We start from the raw sequence: 20,134 nt of genomic DNA, 5'->3' as shown, positions 1-20,134 counted from the left end.
CAGATGCATTTCTATAAACTATGAAGTCTTCGACTCCATCAGGTAGAGAAAGAATCGGTGTTTCACACAACTTCTTCTTTAGCTTCTTGAATTCTTCCTCGTGCTTCTCACTCTAAGTTTAAGTAGCTCCTTTATGGATCAAAGCTTTCAAAGGAGCAGCTATCAAAGAAAAGCCTTGGATAAACCTTCGGTAATATCTGACTAATCCCAGAAAGGTTCATATCTCCATGGGACTCATTGGTCGTTCCCACTTCATCACAGCTTCAATCATAGTTGGGTCAACCATGATCCCTTCTTGGTTAACCACATAACCCAAGAATTGGACTTCTCGAATCCAAAAATTACATTTAGAGAACTTTGCGTGCGGCTTCTCCTTCTTCAGAACTTCTAACACTTCTCGTAGGTGATTTCCATGCTCCTGTTGGCTCTTTGAGTAAACAGGAACGTCATCTATAAACTCTATTACAGATTTATTGAGGAATGGTTTACAAACCCTATTCATCAAATCCATGAATGTTGTCGGAGCAATAGTGAGTCCAAATGACATAACCAAGAACTCATAGTGTCCGTACCTCGTTCTAAATGCGGTTTTCTCAATATCATGTCATCTCACCTTCAGCTGATGATATCCTAACCTAAGATCGATCTTGTAGAAATAGCTCAAACCTTGCAGCTGATCGAACATGTCATCAATCCTTGGCAATGTGTATCTGTTCTTCACTGTGGCCTTATTTAGCTCTTTGTAGTTTATGCACATTCTCATGCTTCCATCTTTTTTCTTTATGAATGACACCAGAGCTCCCCAAGGTGATGAACTTGGTCTAATGAAAGCGTTTTCCAACAACTCCTGAAGTTGCTTCATAAGCTCCTGCATCTCCTTTGGTGCTAATTAGTATGGTTCTTTTGCTATTGGTGTCGTTCCTGGTAACAAGTCTATTTGAAACTCTACTTGTCTATCAGGGGGCAATCCAGGAAGATCTTCGGGAAAGACTTCCAGATAGTCACACACCACTGGTATATTTTCCATCTCCTTCTTAGCATCGATCACAAACACCAAGTATGATGTGCATCCCTTAGACAAACATTTTCAGGATTTCATCAGGGAAATGATTCCAGAATTTACTCTACGTTTGACCCCAAACACCACAAATGACTCTTTTCTAAGCAGGTTTACCCTTACTATCTTCTTTTTGCACAGTATCTCTGCATCGTTAGTGCTAAGCTAATCCATTCCCAGTACGATGTCGAAACCATTCAGCTCAATGGGTAACAGCTCCTTGTGGAATTCGTTTATTCTGAATGCAATTGCTAACAGGTATAAATTTGCCACTGACAACTTCTAAAACTAGAGCATTATCAAGTTTTCCTATAGCAATGCTAGTCTTCCACCAAATTTATGTGATATAAAGGTGTAGTTTGCTCCAGAATCAAATAATATCTTGGAAGGAAATCATTTACAAGAAAGGTACCTGAAGCAACATCTGTTGCATCCTTTGCGGCTTCCATGGTCATATTAAACGCTCTTGCCTTCGGTTTTAATGAAACATTGGGCTTTGTTGCCTCCTTCTTCTTCAGGCAGTCTTTCAAAATGTGACCTTCCTCGTGACACCCATAGCATACCCTTTTACTGGCGGTGCACTCGTTGGCATAATGCCATGTCTTCCTATACTTGTAGCAGGCACCTCCTCTATACATTTCCTGAAGTGTTTCTTTTTACACTTCTCGCACCACTTTGCTTCATTTCCTCCTCCTCCAGACTTCCTTGAACCAGACTTGTTCTTCATGTTGGACCTTTTAGATCCCTCAAACTTCCTCTTTTCGCCAACCTCAACCTTGCTGTCGGCTCTACCCTTGATCAGCTCCTCAACAGACTTGGCAACCCAGATAGCTTCCTCTAGAGTAGGTGCCTGGCGGACTGGCACAGCGTACTCCCATGGAAGTCCCTTTGCATATTTATCAACTTTCTTCAGCTCGTCTGGAACGATGCACAAAGCAAACTGCATTTTGTCAGTGAAGGCATTGGTGTATTCATCAATGGACATACTTCCCTTTTTCAATGTCAGGAATTGGTTCTCTAGCTCAAGCAGATTTTAGGCTGAGCAGTACTTACGCTTGAAGTGCACCAAAAACTCTGCCCAAGTCAATTGCAGGGGCTCATTGGGGCTTATGGTTTTCCACAGAGTATTCCACCAGTGAACAACGCCACCTCTGAACTGTCACACAGCAAATGTGGTTTGTAATTTGCCTTCACAACTGCATGCTATGAAGGCCAACTCCATTTCCGATATCGAGTCTATAACTCCAATTGGATCTTTTTTCCTAGTGAAATTTGACGGCTTTCAAGTCATAAAGTCCTTATACTAGCATCTGTTTCTCTCGACTCTGTGCTATTGGTTGTTTCTCCTGATCACTGGCGGTTCAGCTTGACCAACGGTTCTACTGTAGTTTCCTTCCTCCGATTGTCCATCATTCAGTTCTAGTTGTTCAATGGGCATCGAAGGCTCATCCCTATTATTCAGCAACAGTTGCCTCATTTCTTCCCTTTGTTCGGCCATCATAGCCTAAATGATGGCTTGTACTCTAGAAATTGTGTCTGGCTTAGGTGCAGCTTCTACTATCGGCATCTAATAAAAGGGACCTTGTTAGATGTCATTTTATGCATCTTATACGGTAGTTTTTATTATCATTTTAGCATCATATTTTGTACATTTTCATGTCATTTATTTAAATAATTTTCAACTCCTGTCTTTCTCTAGAATTCCTGTACTGGTCATGTTTTTATGTCAATTTCAGATAGTTTGAGTGGAGCAGTGCTTTGGGAGCAGTTGGATGCACGTTTGGAGATTTAAATGGAGTAATAACTTATGGAAGATGTTGAGTAATGCCTGGAAGTTGTTTTGGTCAAGAAAAATTTGATCGAATTGATCACACAAAGATAGAATCTGCAAACCGAAGTTAAAGGATGTTGCTGCCATCTTTGACCCCATGTCAGTATTTTGACCATATCTCGAGAACCGTAACTCCGATTGACGTGATTCAAAATGATCTAAAAAGTAGACGAAATTTCAGACGTTATAGGATAAACATGCAATTGCATGATTTCACTATGCGATCTCATGGGTTCTTTATGCGATCGCAGGTTTGGTCCCAACTTGTCTTCGAGTTTTTTTGTGCCAAAAATTCATCCGGGAGTGAAAACTCAATACATGCGATCGCAGGTTGTATACATGTGATCGTAGTTTTGCCAAAAAATGCCAAAATAACATCATATTTCATTAAAAAGGCCCAAGACGCGTTTTCTTCAAAACCTGCGATCGGAGTTTGTGCCCATACGATCGCATGCGTGTCGCTTTTGCTGTTGGGCGTATAAATAGACCCTGATAGCATTCCAGTAACCTAATTTGGCAATTCCAGAGATACTAGAAGACAAAAATATGATTTTAGAGGCGTTTCTTCTCCGATTTCAACGATTTCTGAAGATCTGAAGACTGTGGGTCATCTCCTTCAAGTTGATTAGTAAGATTAGTTGGTTGATGTCTCTTTTCATTTGTTTTCGTCAGATTTTAGCCATGTCTGGCTAAAACCTTAGTTTTCAGTTCTAAAAAGACAAGTACTTTTCATTTGATTGATCATTACACCTGGTTTTTGATTTGTTTTTTTTATCTAGATTCTTCAGTTTTGTTCTTAATAAATGTTTGATTTTGATTCTTGTTAGTCTAATCACCTAGCCGGGGTTTTATCATTCCAGTTAACCAGTTAATAGAATCTGTAATTGTTCTTGTCAACTGGTAATAAGTAACAAGTAATAAATCGGTTCCATGTTTGGGACAATGCATCTGTAATAGAATATGTAATAAATCTACCAACTTATCAGGTATATTCATTTCTAGCTGCACCTTTCTGTCATAATATTCTTTATTGAGTTGTTCATTCATCTATGAGCATTGAGGACAATGCATCATTTTAAGCTTGGGGAGGGGGTTGGTGTAAAATTTTGCATTTTTTTGTTAAAAATTTTAATTTTTCAGTTTTTCATTTAAAAATTTTCAAATTTTATTTTTTTGTTTGCACTTTATTTTCTACATTGCATTTAAAAAATCAAAAACCCCCTAAAAATATTTTTATTTCTAGTTATTTCTTATTTTTTGCATATCAAAATTAAAAAAAAAATTGAAAAAAATTACATGAGATGAGGATATCTTTTTACATTCGATAGCTTGGTTAAGATGAAGTATGATAGTTACCAAAAATAACGGTCTCAATACAATCAATTTTAAGAATTATTTTTTCAAGTGCTTTAAATGTTTTCAGTATGAATCAAAATAAGAGTCAGATTATTTTTACAATGGAAGTGTAGGATGGAAAACGAACAATGTTTTGAAAATAATTTCCTTGAATGTCTTAAAAAGAAACTAGATTGAATAATCCTTATCATTCCTTAAAGTATTGAACCCTATAGTTTATGCACCTTTTGAAGTTAGGAGGGAACTCTTGTTATACCCACAATTTATTATCATTTTTGAAGTATTGAAGATATGTGGGCCTCTAAGTAAAATCCGCGCCCAGTCAATATATATGTTAGAAATGGTACATCAAGCAACTTGAAGAAATTTGCAATTCAAATTTAAATCCAAATCAAGTTCAAGTCAAAACCAAGAAGCAAGCAAGTTAAATACGAAGAGTTGATCAAGACAAAGAATATGTGTGGTATAATGAGATTGATCCCTCGATAGTGCAATCATAGGGGTAAGCTTGGATTTTCTGTCCATAATGGAGCTCACCGTGTTTACTGGACGAGTTCGGAAAAAAAGGAGGGGTTGGTCAAACTATGTTTTTATAAACGAATTTCGTGAACTTATTTTTAAAAATACATTGTTTTTACAAATTTAATTTGGCGTAAAAATTATTTGCTCAAGCATGGTTTAACTTGTTAAATATGAAATCTGAATCCTTAATATGAAAGTATTGAGACTGTTGTCCAGGTAGTGATTTCATTGGAGCTTCCTCGTTGTGAAATCTGATCATGTGACAAAAAAAAGTGAAGTATTTTGATAAAGTTTAAATTTCTAGTTTCCTTAATCTTGTTTTAGTTTTTATTCTGAGTTTCTTTTTATGTCATCTACATCTTTCCATTTGTTTATAATGTTTTATCTTTTTCTTACTTGAGGGCAAGTAAGGTTTAAGCTTAGGGAGATTTGTTAGATGTCATTTTATGCATCTTATAGGGTAGTTTTTATTATCATTTTAGCATAATATTTTGTACATTTGCATGTCATTTATTTAAATAATGTTCAGCTCATGTCTTTCGTTAGAATTCCTGTACTACTCATGTTTTTATGTCAATTTCATATAGTTTGAGTGGAGCAGTGCTTTGGGAGCAGTTGGATGCGCGTTTGGAGCTTAAAATGGAGTAATAACTTATGGAAGATCTTCAGGAATGCCTGGAAGTTGTTTTGGTCAAGAAACATTTGATTGAATTGATCACACGAAGATAGAATCTGCAATCTGAAGTTAAAGGATGTTGCTGGCAGCTTTGACCCCCTGTCATTATTTGACCATATCTCGAGAACCATAACTCCGATTGACGCGACTCAAAAAGATCTGAAAATTAGACGAAATTTCGAACATCATAGGCTAAATATCCTATCACATGTTGTCACTATGTGATCGCATGAGGCCTTTATGCGATCATAGGTTTGGTCGCAACTTGTCTTCGAGGTTTTTTTGTGCCAAAAATTCATCCGGGAGTGAAAACTCAATACATGCGATCGCAGGTTTGCCAAAAGTGCCAAAATAGCATCGCACTTCATTAAAAAGGGCTGAGACGCGTTTTCTTCAAAACCTGCAATTGCAGGTTGTGCCCATGCGAACGCATGCGCGTCATTTTTGTTGTTGGGCGTATAAATAGACCCTGATAGCATTACAGTAACCTAAGTTGGCGATTCCAGAGATACCAGAAGACACAAATATGATTTTGGAGGTGTTTCTTCTCCGATTTCAACAATTTCTGAAGATCTGAAGACTGTGGGTCATCTCTTTCAAGTAGATTAGTAAGATTAGTTGTTTGATGTCTCTTTTCATTTGTTTTTATTAGATTTTAGCCATGTCTAGATAGAACCTTAGTTTTCATTTCTGCAAAGACAAGTATTTTCATTTGATTGATCATTAGATCTGGTTTTTGATTTGTGTTTCTATCTAGATTCTTCAGTTTTGTTCTTAATGAATGTTGATTTTGATTCTTGTTAGTCTGATCACCTAGCTAGGGTTTTATCATTCTAGTTAATCAGTTAATAGAATTTGTAATTGTTCTTGTCAACTGGTAATAAGTAACAAGTAATAAATCGTTTCTGTGTTTGGGATTTTACTTTATTATAAACTGTAAAAATCATACCTTTACGCTTCCGAGCTTGTGAGAAGTATTGGGTATTGTTGGGAATTTTACACGGATCATGAAATTGTTTTTCTGATTTAATTAAGAGCTTGTTTAATTGAACAGTACGAAGTTAGGGTTAATTTAAGAGCTTGTTTTGCTTAACTAAATAAGGTAAAAGAGAAATTACTAGAGCTTGTTAGTTTTTCTCAGTACCAGCTTAGATAGAACGCATCTCAAATAACCGGATTTGGGTTGATTGCATGATTAGGAAAGTCGCAGCAGAGCTGAAACCACTTTTATTATCGATTTTCGGTAAATTTTAATATCGCTGCATTTTTTTGTTTTTAATTCATAATTAAATCCCCCATTTATATTTTGTTTCTTGACTATATTACGCCTGATGCAAAAAGGCATTGACCATTAGGCTGTGTCCCTGAGGATTTAACCCTGCTTCCCTGTGCTATATTTTTAGTACAACCAGCAATGATAAATTTATTCGTTTAATACGTGCGCAACAACGTGTTAATAGACCTAACCAAAAGAATTTCATCGGGGTGACAACACTGGTTTAGGGATTCCTGAGCAATTTATGTCAAATATGGCAACCATGAGGGAGTTGGAGTACAACAGGTGAGCACATAGTTCAAATAAATATCTATGGGTTGCAAGCCTGCTAGCGTTCCACTGGACTGTCTAGAAAAATCCGAGGTTGTCATCCATACTTGACTAGATAACTGGACCATCGTCAAACCGGGGCCACTCATCATTTTATTTCATCACAAACCACCTATTACATCTACCCATGTTTTACCAACATATTTGTAGATATAAAACACATATACAATTCAGATATGAAAACGAAGTTTAAATCTTTCATATAGCATAGATTTCAAGTATAATATATATATACATATATATATATATATATATATATATATATATATATATATATATTATAGTTTAGATCAGAAGTGAGAAAGTCTAGATCTGAAGGAAAAAGTTGAGATCTGAAAGAATAAGTTTAGATCTGAAGGAAAAAGTTGAGATCTGAAAGGAAAAAGTTTAGATCTGAAAGAAAAAGCTCAGATCTGAAAACAAAGAGTTTTAGATCTTTCATCCAGCATAGATCTCAAGTAAACAGATAATATATATACACATAGCACGTAATTTATATAAAATACTTCATACCTATGTGTAAGATGAAATTATACACTCACTTGATAAGGTGGTGATTTCAACTTGGACAGCGCTTTGCTTCGACGAAACCGGGAGGTTTGCTTGAAAATCGGGCTCTGCGTGGGCAAAGTTTCAAACCGAAAAACTCCTTTTCTCAGAGCCTTCAGGCACTTCGGGGCTTTCTTCAAGTGCTAGGGAAGTTTCCTAGGCTTTTGGGGATGTTTTGGGAGGTTTAAAGAGTGAGTAGAGAGGGAAAGAAATGGTAAAAAAAATGTGAAAAATGAAAGAACTCTCAGGTGGTATTTATAAGCTGAAAAAGTGTTGAACTCGTCGAGTTTCTGGCCTCAAATCATCGAGTTGATGGCCCAACTCATCAAGTTGGTGCCACATTTCGTCGTCTAGGGCAGAGAAAGCAATGGCTCAGATTGCACCACGTCACCCACTTCGCTGCAGCACCCTATCGACTTCTAAACCTCGTAACTTTCGTATAGAAACTCCATTTTTGATGTTTTTTATATCCACGCGTAGGTAATGACAAGATATGCAACTCTCCTTTTGACTCCATCGGCTAATACTCGACCGATTTTAAATTTAACAGTATGAGAAGATTACACTGTTTAATGATTGTGTAAGATTCATAACTTCTAGATACAGACTCGGAGTTGTACACTGTTATGCCAAATCTTAGAAAATTATAACTTTCTCATACGAAGTCAGATTTGGACGTTCTTTTTATGCATTCTCTCGATTTAAGATATACCATTACTTCCATTTAGATCGTTAAGGCTAAAAAGCACCTTATCATAGACTCACTTTTTACGTCACACAGCGTCGTGTAGGTTTTATTTTTGACACTTATTTTTATTATATATTTACAAACAAGTATATAATCACATAATTAATTCACATAATACTCAAATAATTCCTTTTTATTACTTCAAAATAAGTTACATGTGTTGACCCTAACTATTACATCATCGCATTAATGCTTAGCCTAGTAACACGGGCATTACAGTGTGTGAGTATGTCGATTTCTACCAATTCTACCATGGAAGTGCAGGTGTGTATGTGTGTGTCGATTTCCACAACAACCTTCGTCGTCGTGGGCTACTACCAGAAAACGCTTGTAGCTAAAGCTTCCAATTATAAGACTTGGAGATGAAGTTTCCAAATTACAAAGATCTTGAGATGAAATCATTCTCTCTCTGCGGCTATCTGTATTCATTCTCCTTATTACAGATCTATCACTGCCATCCATCGATTTGTTCTAGCCATCGGTTCAACCATCATGTGTCGCATCTGCGACCCTCTCGTCAGAAAAAAAAAACTTGCACCTAGTTAGGGTTTGATGGGCAGAAGATCTTCTAAAAGAAAAAGCGATGCAACTAAGTTTGATACATGGTTTCAAATTTTGATGAAATTCTGATTTTTTTAATTTTTGGATTGAAATCATTGATTTTTTTACACCATTCACAAGGAATATAAGAAACAAGAAACTGGGGTTGGGTAGAAAATACACCCTTATCATCTGTGTGGGGTTTTCTCACAGTTTCAACAGATTTTGATATAAAATTTTGATTTTTGTTAGCTTAAAGTTTTGTTTCTAAGTTCGATTTTGATATCAGGTTTGATTATGGTTTTGGGTTTAGTCGAATAAGACGCAGTGGTTTGATTTTAGATGGTGGTGATGGTTGTGGTGGGGTAATGAGCAGCGATGTTTATAGCTTCTGAAAGTGTTCGAATCTGAAGCCACTGTAATCATCGATATATAAGACGATGACCGGTACAATCCCCGATCAGGTATGCACAGATCTACTCGTTTTTTTATTCCAAATTTTTTGATTTGGATGGGAAGATTAAGATCATCACAGCTTGCCATCACCACCAGAGATTGATTTTGTTCCTCACCAGCTTCGTCTTTTCCATATCTATATTATTCCATGGATTTAGAAAAAAAAAAGAGAAGGGAAACGAAAATATTGGGTAGGGATTGGGAACAATGATTTGGGTTGTGGGTTGTCTCATAATGGTGGTTATTGGTAGGTTTAGTTGCAGGGAGCAGGAACAAGGGGAAGGAGTGTGTGTTTTGATTTTTTGTGTATGTATGCCTTCTCGCATATCCAGATCGATATATATATATATATATATATATATATATATATATATATATATATATATATATATATATAGAGAGAGAGAGAGAGAGAGAGTGTGTGTGTGTGTGTAGTGGGCCCCCTTTATTCGTTTTTAGCATTAATATTTAAATAAAAATAAAAATAAACTGCTTAAGAACATGAAAAAACAAATTAAAAGGGTAGATTGGTCTTTCAAGTTTATCAGGGACCTTCACAATGAAACTAACTAAAAAGGACCTGAAACCAAAAAAATCGAGGTTCGGACTAAACCCTAGAAAAATGCATACCATAAGGACCATTTTTGCAATTTTGTCTTTAAAACTAAATTTATGGTTAGAACTAAGTTTATTTTAGACAAAATTGCAAAAATAGTCCCTACGGTATGTATTTTTTTGGGGGTTTAAGTCCAAACCATGACTTTTATGGCTTCGTGGTCCTTTTGGACTACTTTGTATGTGAAAATAGGCCTTCCAAAAATTTAAATTACTATAATACCCTTGTGGTATTTATTTTTTATTTTTCTTTCATTTTTCTAAATCTAATAATAATTATTTAATTATTTAAGAAATTAAATAATAAGTCTCTCTCTCTCTCTCTCTCTCTCTCTCTCTCTCTCTCTCTCTCTTCACAATAATACTGATAATAAGAAACCACCCTAACTCCACATAATTGATTTTCGGGGCTTCTCTCTTACACAATTGATTTCCAACACTCATACAATCGAAGGGCTTCTGATGGTAGTCTTTTGTGACATCCCCATTTTCACGGCCAGAAAAGACCGACTTTGTTTATACATTATAAAAATCAGAGTACCTCTTTTAATAAAATTGTTGCGGAATTTGTTCCTAATAAAACATGATTAATACGTTATCAAAGCATTTCTGAAGAAAAGTATTTTTAATTCGTTTTAAAACATTTGGGATGTCATCGTCAATACTGAAACATAAGCATAAACAGAACTTACATTTATTTACACTAGTGATCTACATCTCTTTAATCTATCAGTGTAATGTGACTTCATCTCAACACCTGTAATATAAATAAACTGAGTGGGTCAGGTTGGGAAACCTGGTGAGTACATAGGGTTTTCAACGCACAATAATATAATTATTATGTTTAAACAATCAAACAATCGACCCAATTACCCATCCCCATTATCTTCTTTACTCTTCAGGATCTATCCTAAGAGTCATCTATCTCGCATTCGTTCATTCTGAAGTCCTTTGCTTCCAGAGTTATATGACTGGCACTAAATCCATAGCTGCCAATGCTCGTTCGTAAAGCACTAATTCCATAGCTGTTGGGTACTAAATCCATAGCTACCAGTGTTTATCTAATAGGTACTAAGTCCATAGCTACCAATTCCTAACAGGTACTAAGTCCATAGCTACCAGTGTTTGTCCAATAGGCACTAAGTCCATAGTTGTCGATGTTATTTGTTAGGCACTAAGTCTATAGCTGCCAATGTTTACTCACATCATCTTTTATCTCTCATCATTCATCTACCCATCTCATACCCAACATACTTGTATATTTAAAATACGTATACAGTTCAAATCATTTAAAACATGTATAAAAAAACGTTCATCCAGCATAGACAACAAGTATTCAGATAATATGCACACATAGCACGTAGTTTATATAATATACTTCATATCTATGTGTAAGATGAAAGTAACTATGCACTCACCTGAGAAGGTGGTGACTCGGTACTCGGACAGCGCTTCGTTTACATTAAAATAATTTCCTTCGACGAAACCTAGTATTATAACCACTAGATTTTAGTCTAATATTTAGCATGACTAATTATTAGTCTTATTATTATTATTATTATTATTATTATTATGTAAGCGTTTAAACAATACTTTCCAGCCACTATGTACAGATAGGGGTCAGACATAAAACACCGGAGGGCAGGACCATTTTGGCGTATAGCACTTCTGAAATCCAACAACCCTATGCGGTCCTTTAAACCAGATTCCCCGTACCGCGAGTAGTTAAAAAAATATTATAACGACACTTATATAAGTCATAATAATAACTCAAATATTTATTATAAATTTATAATAACAATACTAATTTTAAATATAAACTATATTTAAATTAGGATAAGCATAACTTACTTACAAGGGGATGTTAGCTTGGAGTCGGGCTCTGAAGGGGCAGAACTTCGTCGCTGAATCTTTCTAAGAAAGATTCATGCAGCGCTTGGGCGCTCACTTTACTATACTAAAACTACAGAAAGAGAAGTCGAATCACAAGGGACCGAAATGCTCGGGGGATAAGGAGAGAAAGACTCTTGAATCAAGAAAATGGTGCTAGAAATATGAGAGCCAAGGCTCTTATTTATACTAATTGAATTTTCAAAAACTACCCTCCATAATTACATAATGACCTTTTAGTTATATAAACAGCTAAACACCTCTATAATACTATTTTAAATGGATTTAATGATATTTGTACTAAACTAATGTCGAAAGAACTCAACATTAGTCTTATAATGACCGCATCGTCGATACCTTTCTAATGATATATACATATGTATATATATAAATGTGTGTGTGTGTACGTATATATGATTTATACTTTATTTTAATACGTAAATATGTTATTATAATTTGTAACTCGTTCATACGAACTCCGTTTTTGACGTTCTTTATATCCACGCGTAGGTGGAGACATACTCTACAACTTTTGTTTAGACTCCGTCGGCTAATTTTGACTTTATTTTTAAAGTTATATTTTTAACAGGCCTGGACAGGATTGGTCCGTTAAAATCTCAAAACTTCTTCATCCAATGTCCATTTTCTTCTCTCTTTTTATCGTTACGCTACTAATAACGAGATCTACGATTCTCGTTTAGGCTGTGTCGGCTAAAAACCGTTCGATCTAATACTCGAGCTTCGGGCTGTATACCGCTAAGCCGAAACTTCGAAAAATCATAACTTCCTCATAAGAAGTCAGATTTGGGCGTTCTTTTTATGGACGCTCTCAGGTTAACATATTCTACGACTTTCATTTAGATTACTAAGGCTAAAAGAAGTTCTATCATAAATTCACTATTTACGTCTCCGCGGTGTCGTGCTGGTTCCGTCGCTAAACTTCGACGGGTGTTGGTTCCGTCGCTAAACTTCGACGGGTCATAACTTCTTCGTTATAACTCGGATTTCGGCGCTCTTTATATGTACAGAATCCTTGATACATATTCTACAACTTGGTTAAGATTATTTATTCTAAATAATATTTTGTCAAAAAGTCGTTTTCGACCCCTATTATCTCTAAATTGACTAGCCCGGATCTACGGGCGTTACAATTATCTCCCCCTTAGGATGATTACGTCCCGGAATCATCAACGAAACAGGACTCACATGATGACTCCATATGTTATCTCTTCATCCTAAGTAATAATCGTAACTTTAATGTTTCTTCGAATGAGTATCTAACTCTAAGACTTCCTGACTGCAGGCGGTGCCCGATCTTGGACCCACTCTCTATCTCATGTTAGACTTCCAAATCATTATCTTCATGGCACGATCTTGATATTTATTGGAGACTCCTTCTTTAACAAACTTGAGATAAGTTTCTTACTTCGATTATCATAATAGACCGATGGGTCATGTTCTAATAACCTCCCATCGTATGATGCATCGCTTGGACTCAGGTCTTTTAGAGTCAAATTCCAAAAAAGACTATACCTTCCTTCATGTTCTAACCACATCTTAAAAGCTAGCATTTCTAGCTACATGCAACCTTTTGTAATACCTCTACTGATCGCTTTTTATTTCAATCTTTCGTCTTAAGTCAGACGCTACATCGAACCTGATTCTCTAAACCATATAACATACTCAACGTAATTGGACTCAATTTGATATGACCACTAGGGTCAGAATAACAATCATCTTCTTAGTCATTACCGAAACGATGGTAATGACATACTTGAATAAAACGAAATCAGTTACTAGCTTCTTGGTAACCTTGTGACTTTCCCTGATCCAAGTGTGAGTCCTGTGCTTCAGGTAGTCTATGCATCTACTACCTTTCACACCTAATCATACTCGTCTCAAGTATTGTCTCGTAGTCCCCAAGTCCTAAAATCACGAAACAATTTAACACATACGAGTGTGTCCAAATAATCATAAAAATTTCCCTAGACTCTACCAGGACTTCTTCCATGCATATCTTCAATCATCAATTCTGCTTCAAATCGGTTGGTGATGGACATTCCAGATGATAGGAAAACTTTAGGAATTACATCAATCATTCTATCATCCCGCCAATTAAATGTGTACATTCAGATGCACCCTACTTCTATAGACATACTGCTATTTTATCAGACGTATTCTAAAGGCAAGATACCTCTCTTATGATATCTTTCGATAGGTATCATTTAGTATCGTAAGCCATCTCATTTCCTCTATTTTCTCAGTCTATCATGGTTTGCATCACATCCTGAACTTCTGCCATTGTAATAGGTTCGAGTGTAGGCGCAACGACCGATGTATGACCCATCACATTCTTAAGCTCAGGTTGTCATCTTCCTCTTATTTTGTACACCCAAGCAGACGTTCGGTGTACCGAGACGAGAATTTAAGATAGGAAAGATTTTATTTACGATAGACATATAAATCTCCTTGTCACACCAAAACATTACATGCTAGTTCTAATATCGTAATCATACGCTTAGAATCCTAAACACATAAGGTTTCCAGATCCGGTCGGCAACAGACCATAGATCCGAAAAAATAACAGCATATAAGGCATTTTTATAGATATAACATAAATCATTTAGCACATAAAACATTTTAGGCATTTTCCTAATATAAACTAGTGCCCGTGTGTAAATTATAGCACACACTCATCTCACAATCATCGCTTAGCATTCTAAGTTTAAGTCTAGAAATAAATCATTATGCCTAGTTCGCTTAAACTAATGATCTGATACCAGCTGTGACATCCCCATTTTCACGCCCAGAAAAGACCGATTTTGTTTATGCTTTATAAAAATCAGAGTACCTCTTATAATAAAAATGTTGCGGAATTTGTTCCCAGTAAAACATGATAAATACGTTATCAAAGCATTTCTGAAGAAAAGTATTTTTAATTCGTTTTAAAACATTTGGGATGTCATCGTCAATACTGAAACATAAGCATAAATAGAACTTACATTTATTTACACTAGTGATCTACATCTCTTTAATCTATCAGTGTAATGTGACTTCATCTCAACAGCTGTAATATAAATAAACTGAGTGGGTCAGGTTGGGAAACCTGGTGAGTACATAGGGTTTTCAACCCACAATAATATAATTATTATGTTTAAACAATCAAACAATCGACCCAATTACCCATCCCCATTATCTTCTTTACTCTTCAGGATCTATCCTAAGAGTCATCTATCTCGCATTCGTTCATTCTGAAGTCCTTTGCTTCCAAAGTTATATGACTGGCACTAAATCCATAGCTGCCAATGCACGTTCGTAAAGCACTAATTCCATAGCTGTTGGGTACTAAATCCATAGCTACCAGTGTTTATCTAATAGGTACTAAGTCCATAGCTACCAATTCCTAACAGGTACTAAGTCCATAGCTACCAGTGTTTGTCCAATAGGCACTAAGTCCATAGTTGTCGATGTTATTTGTTAGGCACTAAGTCTATAGCTGTCAATGTTTACTCACATCATCTTTTATCTCTCATCATTCATCTACCCATCTCATACCCAACATACTTGTATATTTAAAATACGTATACAGTTCAAATCATTTAAAACATGTATAAAAAAACGTTCATCCAGCATAGACAGCAAGTATTCAGATAATATGCACACATAGCACGTAGTTTATATAATGTACTTCATATCTATGTGTAAGATGAAAGTAACTATGCACTCACCTGAGAAGGTGGTGACTCGGTACTCGGACAGCGCTTCGTTTACTTTAAAATAATTTCCTTCGACGAAACCTAGTATTATAACCACTAGATTTTAGTCTAATATTTACCATGACTAATTATTAGTCTTATTATTATTATTATTATTACGTAAGCGTTTAAACAATACTTTCCAGCCACTATATACTGATAGGGGTCAGACATAAAACACCGGAGGGCAGGACCATTTTGGCGTATAACACTTCTGAAATCCAACAACCCTATGCGGTCCTTTAAACCAGATTCCCCGTACCGCGAGTAGTTAAAAAAATATTATAACGACACTTATATAAGTCATAATAATAACTCAAATATTTATTATAAATTTATAATAACAATACTAATTTTAAATATAAACTATTTTTAAATTAGGATAAACATAACTTACTTACAAGGGAATGTTAGCTTGGAGTCGGGCTGTGAAGGGGCAGAACTTCGTCGCTGAATCATTCTAAGAAAGATTCATGCAGCGCTTGGGCGCTCACTTTACTATACTAAAACTACAGAAAGAGAAGTCGAATCACAAGGGACCGAAATGCTCGGGGGATAAGGAGAGAAAGACTCTTGAATCAAGAAAATGGTGCTAGAAATATGAGAGCCAAGGCTCTTATTTATACTAATTGAATTTTCAAAAACTACCCTCCATAATTACTTAATGACCTTTTAGTTATATAAACAGCTAAACACCTCTATAATACTATTTTAAATGGATTTAATGATATTTGTACTAAACTAATGTCGAAAGAACTCAACATTAGTCTTATAATGACCGCATCGTCGATACCTTTCTAATGATATATACATATGTATATATATAAATGTGTGTGTGTGTACGTATATATGATTTATACTTTATTTTAATACGTAAATATGTTATTATAATTTGTAACTCGTTCATACGAACTCCGTTTTTGACGTTCTTTATATCCACGCGTAGGTGGAGACATACTCTACAACTTTCGTTTAGACTCCGTCGGCTAATTTTGACTTTATTTTTAAAGTTATATTTTTAACAGGCCTGGACAGGATTGGTCCGTTAAAATCTCAAAACTTCTTCATCCAATGTCCATTTTCTTCTCTCTTTTTATCGTTACGCTACTAATAACGAGATCTACGATTCTCGTTTAGGCTGTGTCGGCTAAAAACCGTTCGATCTAATACTCGAACTTCGGGCTGTATACCGCTAAGCCGAAACTTCGAAAAATCATAACTTCCTCATAAGAAGTCAGATTTGGGCGTTCTTTTTATGGACGCTCTCAGGTTAACATATTCTACGACTTTCATTTAGATTACTAAGGCTAAAAGAAGTTCTATCATAAATTCACTATTTACGTCTCCGCGGTGTCGTGCTGGTTCCGTCGCTAAACTTCGACGGGTGTTGGTTCCGTCGCTAAACTTCGACGGGTCATAACTTCTTCGTTATAACTCGGATTTCGGCGCTCTTTATATGTACAGAATCCTTGATACATATTCTACAACTTGGTTAAGATTATTTATTCTAAATAATATTTTGTCGAAAAGTCGTTTTCGACCCCTATTATCTCTAAATTGACTAGCCCGGATCTACGGGCGTTACAATTATCTCCCCCTTAGGATGATTACGTCCCGGAATCATCAACGAAACAGGACTCACATGATGACTCCATATGTTATCTCTTCATCCTAAGTAATAATCGTAACTTTAATGTTTCTTCGAATGAGTATCTAACTCTAAGACTTCCTGACTGCAGGCGGTGCCCGATCTTGGACCCGCTCTCTATCTCATGTTAGACTTCCAAATCATTATCTTCATGGCACGATCTTGATATTTATTGGAGACTCCTTCTTTAACAAATTTGAGATAAGTTTCTTACTTCGATTATCATAATAGACCGATGGGTCATGTTCTAATAACCTCCCATCGCATGATGCATCGCTTGGACTCAGGTCTTTTAGAGTCAAATTCCAAAAAAGACTATACCTTCCTTCATGTTCTAACCACATCTTAAAAGCTAGCATTTCTAGCTACATGCAACCTTTTGTAATACCTCTACTGATCGCTTTTTATTTCAATCTTTCGTCTTAAGTCAGACGCTACATCGAACCTGATTCTCTAAACCATATAACATACTCAACGTAATTGGACTCAATTTGATATGACCACTAGGGTCAGAATAACAATCATCTTCTTAGTCATTACCGAAACGATGGTAATGACATACTTGAATAAAACGAAATCAGTTACTAGCTTCTTGGTAACCTTGTGACTTTCCCTGATCCAAGTGTGAGTCCTGTGCTTCAGGTAGTCTATGCATCTACTACCTTTCACACCTAATCATACTCGTCTCAAGTATTGTCTCGTAGTCCCCAAGTCCTAAAATCACGAAACAATTTAACACATACGAGTGTGTCCAAATAATCATAAAAATTTCCCTAGACTCTACCAGGACTTCTTCCATGCATATCTTCAATCATCAATTCTGCTTCAAATCGGTTGGTGATGGACATTCCAGATGATAGGAAAACTTTAGGAATTACATCAATCATTCTATCATCCCGCCAATCAAATGTGTACATTCAGATGCACCCTACTTCTATAGACATACTGCTATTTTATCAGACGTATTCTAAAGGCAAGATACCTCTCTTATGATATCTTTCGATAGGTATCATTTAGTATCGTAAGCCATCTCATTTCCTCTATTTTCTCAGTCTATCATGGTTTGCATCACTTCCTGAACTTCTGCCATTGTAATAGGTTCGAGTGTAGGCGCAACGACCGATGTATGACCCATCACATTCTTAAGCTCAGGTTGTCATCTTCCTCTTATTTTGTACACCCAAGCAGACGTTCGGTGTACCGAGACGAGAATTTAAGATAGGAAAGATTTTATTTACGATAGACATATAAATCTCCTTGTCACACCAAAACATTACATGCTAGTTCTAATATCGTAATCATACGCTTAGAATCCTAAACACATAAGGTTTCCAGATCCGGTCGGCAACAGACCATAGATCCGAAAAAATAACAGCATATAAGGCATTTTTATAGATATAACATAAATCATTTAGCACATAAAACATTTTAGGCATTTTCCTAATATAAACTAGTGCCCGTGTGTAAATTATAGCACACACTCATCTCACAATCATCGCTTAGCATTCTAAGTTTAAGTCTAGAAATAAATCATTATGCCTAGTTCGCTTAAACTAATGATCTGATACCAGCTGTGACATCCCCATTTTCACGCCCAGAAAAGACCGATTTTGTTTATGCTTTATAAAAATCAGAGTACCTCTTATAATAAAAATGTTGCGGAATTTGTTCCCAGTAAAACATGATAAATACGTTATCAAAGCATTTCTGAAGAAAAGTATTTTTAATTCGTTTTAAAACATTTGGGATGTCATCGTCAATACTGAAACATAAGCATAAATAGAACTTACATTTATTTACACTAGTGATCTACATCTCTTTAATCTATCAGTGTAATGTGACTTCATCTCAACAGCTGTAATATAAATAAACTGAGTGGGTCAGGTTGGGAAACCTGGTGAGTACATAGGGTTTTCAACCCACAATAATATAATTATTATGTTTAAACAATCAAACAATCGACCCAATTACCCATCCCCATTATCTTCTTTACTCTTCAGGATCTACCCTAAGAGTCATCTATCTCGCATTCGTTCATTCTGAAGTCCTTTGCTTCCAAAGTTATATGACTGGCACTAAATCCATAGCTGCCAATGCTCGTTCGTAAAGCACTAATTCCATAGCTGTTGGGTACTAAATCCATAGCTACCAGTGTTTATCTAATAGGTACTAAGTCCATAGCTACTAATTCCTAACAGGTACTAAGTCCATAGCTACCAGTGTTTGTCCAATAGGCACTAAGTCCATAGTTGTCGATGTTATTTGTTAGGCACTAAGTCTATAGTTTCCAATGTTTACTCACATCATCTTTTATCTCTCATCATTCATCTACCCATCTCATACCCAACATACTTGTATATTTAAAATACGTATACAGTTCAAATCATTTAAAACATGTATAAAAAAACGTTCATCCAGCATAGACAGCAAGTATTCAGATAATATGCACACATAGCACGTAGTTTATATAATATACTTCATATCTATGTGTAAGATGAAAGTAACTATGCACTCACCTGAGAAGGTGGTGACTCGGTACTCGGACAGCGCTTCGTTTACTTTAAAATAATTTCCTTCGACGAAACATAGTATTATTATCACTAGATTTTAGTCTAATATTTACCGTGACTAATTATTAGTCTTATTACTATTATTATATAAGCGTTTAAACAATACTTTCCAACCACTATGTACAGACAGGTGCCAAACATAAAACACCGGAGGGCAGGACCATTTTGGCGTATAGCACTTCTGAAATCCAACAACCCTATGCAGTCCTTTAAACCAGATTCCCCGTACCGCGAGTAGTTAAAAAGATATTATAACGACACTTATATAAGTCATAATAATAGCTCAAATATTTATTATAAATTTATAATAACAAT

This window comes from Lactuca sativa, chromosome 7 (genome assembly GCF_002870075.4).
Source record: "Lactuca sativa cultivar Salinas chromosome 7, Lsat_Salinas_v11, whole genome shotgun sequence".
In the NCBI taxonomy this organism is placed as follows: Eukaryota; Viridiplantae; Streptophyta; class Magnoliopsida; order Asterales; family Asteraceae; genus Lactuca; species Lactuca sativa.
Note: the sequence above shows the minus strand (reverse complement) of the source record.